This window comes from Alligator sinensis, unplaced genomic scaffold, assembly GCF_000455745.1.
Source record: "Alligator sinensis unplaced genomic scaffold, ASM45574v1 scaffold38_2, whole genome shotgun sequence".
Lineage (NCBI taxonomy): Eukaryota > Metazoa > Chordata > Crocodylia > Alligatoridae > Alligator > Alligator sinensis.
In genome coordinates this window covers 1,146,823-1,151,581 of record NW_005842350.1, presented here as the reverse complement: position 1 = coordinate 1,151,581, position 4,759 = coordinate 1,146,823, and the positions used below count along the sequence as shown (strand labels likewise).

At 45.8% G+C, this 4,759-nt stretch overlaps 1 long non-coding RNA gene across 1 annotated transcript; it reads right to left on the bottom strand.

Moving 5' to 3' along the window:
* Positions 1–254: 254 nt before the first annotated feature.
* On the bottom strand, positions 255–1,343 carry LOC102378796. The gene is made up of 3 exons (XR_324477.1): positions 1,212–1,343; positions 448–490; positions 255–329 (listed from the first exon to the last, which is right to left on the bottom strand). It is a non-coding gene; the product is annotated as an uncharacterized LOC102378796 (long non-coding RNA).
* Positions 1,344–4,759: the final 3,416 nt, after the last annotated feature.

The window sequence follows — 4,759 nt, the reverse complement described above, 5'->3', positions numbered from 1 at the left end:
TGCAAAGATTGAATCAATTCAGGCTCCAGCTTTTTGAATGTCTGTCTCTAGCCCTAGAGATTACTGTTTCATGACTCATTGGCATTGCTCAGTGATTTTATGTAGCAGCATCGTGCTAGATACTGTACAAACACATAAAAGCATGGATTAAATCCTGCTCCCATTGAAGTGAGAAGCAAAACAGCTACTTTCCATGTTCAAAGATAGAGAGAAAAGATAAAAAAAGAAAAAAATCTCAAGAATGAATGGGTGGAGTTAAATCCAATGTCCTTCCATGTATGATAGTAATGTACTTCTTTGAGTGGTGGGTGAAGAAAGAGCCCAGATTCCTATCAGAAAAAAGAAAGGTATGAAGAGAATGAATACAATAGCCCAAATTTATCCCCAGTGCAGTACCATGTATCCTAATGGACTTAATTTTAAATAACTTTTACGTTTTGCATTTACCTTTAGGAGGTGTCCTGGCATCAGCTGAATGTTTCTTAATTGCCTGTATTTAATAACATTAGCATTTAAATTATCCCAATTAGACTTTGAAATGAACACCTCATTGAGATGAATGAAGTGCTGATATTAGTGTTGATGTAATTACTATTCCTAGTCTTTGTCTGGTGACCATGTTCTGCAAGACAAGGGGGCATGCTGATTCTATGGGAATTTATGTTCACAATAGGAAAGGGTGGAATCTTATTTGCAGAAGGCATAGTTAGGTGAGCCCACAGAAAGAGTAAATGCATTTGTGTTCATAGGCTCCAATTTTACTGCAGTTAAACATAAAACCCTTGCTCAACCCTCAGTATCTATTAACAAAGCCTTAACAGAAAAAAAGATGAAAAAGTAATCTTCCTAATTGCCTTCAAAGCCCATCTTGGATTCACTATGGTTTAAGCCCCCAGGCAGCGCCTTGCTTGACAAACTCACATCAAAACCTACTCTTCAGAAAAGAAGAGGTAGATTTTAAAATGTGTGTGTGTATGCACACACATGCACATGCATGCAAATCCCAAATGTAAAGAATATATGGTATAGTTTTAGCAGATGTTAACTAGGCAAGATAAAACCTAGGCTCCCTGTTACAGTTTGCCTCCGCTGTTCATAAGTATTACAACTAAACAACCCTGTTTACACTAGGATTGTAACATATATTAGCTAAAATACTTAAAAACGACCTTTTTCCAACTGTGTTTACCAAGCAAACAAGAAATACTGACCCTGGATTTCCTAAGTTTTAGTCAAGAGGGTAGATCATCTATCCTACAGCTTCCCAAAAAGCAAATCCAAAGGCAGCATTGAACAGAGGATACTTCTTGCTACAGAAGACCATCGACCATCCAGTCAAGGCTACCAAGTAATCTTGGCAGAATTGCCATCATGTTTTTCCTTTTCAAGGCCTTCCCCACCCTCCCCACCCTTTTTCAGACCTAATCAACAAGTCAGCTGGTAATGTCCCTCCATTCCTTCCTTGGAAAAAGCTGTTTAGGAAGAGCTTGAACTAATGAGAGACTTTTTGTTTTGTTGACAGGCTGCTAAATTCTGTGTTATCAGCTCTCTGCTGGCTCCCTTGCCTGTCAGGTTTGCTGCAGACAGTTTGAAGAAGCAGGGAGAGGAAGATAGAGCTCAGTATGATCAACAGATGCATGCACTGCACCCCCACTCTGCCTCAGAGCCCTAGCCTGGGTCTGGGTTCTGCCGACACTCCCGCCCCTTGAGCAGCAAGCAGGAAAAAGCCTGGGACTATGCAGGCAGAGTGTAGTTTAAACCCCTTCGTAATCAGAAGTCCTGCTGCAGCTTGGCCATGCTCTCCCAGCTCAGCAATGTGAAAGCAAACACTGCTCTAGCACCTCCCAGCTTCTAGCCTGAGACACTGCAGGCATGTGCCTGCATTTTTTCAGTCCAGAGGGAATGTCTGTGCCCTTGCAAAATAATTCAAGCTAGGCTGGTTAGACTAACCTGCAAGGATTGAATCAGTTTAGGCTCAGGCTTTTTTAATGTCTATCCCTAGCCATAGGCTACATCTACAATGACAAGAAATGGATGCATACCACTGGGGCAGCTCAACAAGATAGACTGATCCAGAATTTTGGTAATTTGAGTTTAATATACAATAGCACTTCTAGTTCACTGATAATACTGAAATTATACTTCTATTTCCTAAAAGAAAATACATACGCAAAAAGAAAAAAATACATTGAGTCAAGACTTAAAATTTTACAGAATCTTGAAGGATTTCACTTTCATAGAACTTTGATTCTTAAAAGAACATTCTGCTTTCGCATATAAAGAAATCACAAAGCAAAGCAAAATAGTTAAGCCTTATTTGATCATTTTCCAGAATCAGAATTACAAAAATGTAACAAAAGCACATGCTCAACAGAGCTACATTCGTTTTTGTTTTGTGTTTCCATTATTTTGCATTTTATTCCACAGACTCAAATTTAGATGAGATGATGGCTTAAATAAAGCATAAAAATAAATTCAGCAAATGTCATGGCAGCATACCAAACATTTAATGTCAGTTTCCCTTATGTTCCCTGTTTTGCTATAGCTACCCATCATTCAGCTACACAATTTTGGAATATTTTACTTTATGATTAAAAATAAATTCCTTGCGCTATGTTTTGTGGAGCACATGTGCTGAGCAAATTCTCTTTGTGTACCAAGCACCATGTGCATATACGTATGTCCTTGGGAGTGTGTAATTAACGTCTTTATCACCATACATTGCTGTTATAACTAAACAGTTCCACTTTACACACACACACACTTATAAATATCATAAGGTCCAATAATAAAGCTAATCTTCACAGGAGAATTCTCATGTTCATGCAGTTTGGGCCTGCTCCTCGGTGGAGATGCATGGGTAAGCACCCACCATGCCCCCGTGGACAATGACCTAAATGTCTCCTGGACATCACTGATCCAACACAGAGCCAGGAGGTAAGGGAACCGGGCCAAGGAGAAGGTGGGCAAGTACAGGGGTGCTCAGAGGGTGTGAGTGTACATGCGTACGTGCATGCAGGGCAGGATGTGCTGGCTGACTGGGACCAGGGAGAGGAATGCCTCCCCCACCCCCCACCCCACCTGGGTCCCTACTTAGCTGAAGCCCAAGGGAGCCCTGAAAACAAAGCTCCTAAACAGGTGCGACTCTCCTTGAGTACAGCAGTGAGCATGGGAGTTCATGCAGAGGGGCATGCAGAAGGCACACAGGGGGCTGGGCTGAGCAAGGAGCCTGAAGCCTGGAGCCTGAAGTGAAGCTGCTGGGACCAGATAGGGGCATGGACTTGCCCTCAGCCATGGTTGAGAGTTGTCATGCCTACAAGCTTCCCGGCACCACTGAGGTCTCTACCCAGACTGAGCCCCTGACTCTGGGCTGTGAGGGCTGCTTAGCACAGCTGCTGGCAGGTGGGCATGGAGGCATCCCCACCTGTGGTGTGTGCTCCCTAGTGGAGTCTCTGAAGAACTGGGTGTGGGAGCTCGAGGACGAGGTACATCAGCTACTCACCATCAGGGCCCACAAAGAATACATCGATGGATACTGCCCTTCTCCAGGAGAAGGAAGAAGAAGAACAGAAGATAGAGGAGAAGGTGGCCAACAAGAAGGCTGGCTGCAAAGACCCACCCAGAACTATCTGGAAGATGGTCAGATCGGGCTCCTGGACATGCAGGGCTAGACCTGCTTCTCCCCTCGCACTGCACAACAGGTATGTTCCCTTCACTATGCATGAGGAGGCTCTGATGAAGACACTGGAGGAGGAAGTGGGTAGTCAGCCAGCTGCCACCCCTAAGAGGAGATGCAGGATGGTGGGGGGCAGGGACTCCCTCCTGTGGGGCACTGAGAGACCCATCTGCCATCTGGACCCCTAGCCCATGAAGTCTGCTGCCTCCCTGGGACAGCCATCCAGGATGTTGCAGAGAGGATCCCTAGGCTTGTCTGGCCCTCTGACCACTACCCCATGCACCTCATCCTCATGGGCAAGAATGACACGTACAGGAGGAATCCGGACCAGGTCATGAGTAACTACAGGGCTTTGGGGGCTGGGCTCAAAGTGATGGGGATGCAGATAGTCTTTTCCTCTGTGCTTCCAGTTGCAGGCCATGGACCTAGGAGGGAAGGATGCATTAAAGAAGTAAACCAACAACTCTGGCGGTGGTGCTACTGAGAGGGCTTCAGTTTCTTTGACCATAGTGCACACTTCAGGGAGAGAGGACTCCTGGGAAGGGACAGCATCCACATCACATGGAGGGTTAAGTCCCTGTTCTCAGCCAGGATGGCCAGTCTGCTACATAGGGCTTTAAGCTAAGATTCACCAGGGGATGAGGAAACACTGACTGATTGAAGCCACCCCTAAGAGGAGATGCAGGATGGTGGGGGGCAGGGACTCCCTCCTGTGGGGCACTGAGAGACCCATCTGCCATCTGGACCCCTAGCCCATGAAGTCTGCTGCCTCCCTGGGACAGCCATCCAGGATGTTGCAGAGAGGATCCCTAGGCTTGTCTGGCCCTCTGACCACTACCCCATGCACCTCATCCTCATGGGCAAGAATGACACGTACAGGAGGAATCCGGACCAGGTCATGAGTAACTACAGGGCTTTGGGGGCTGGGCTCAAAGTGATGGGGATGCAGATAGTCTTTTCCTCTGTGCTTCCAGTTGCAGGCCATGGACCTAGGAGGGAAGGATGCATTAAAGAAGTAAACCAACAACTCTGGCGGTGGTGCTACTGAGAGGGCTTCAGTTTCTTTGACCATAGTGCACACTT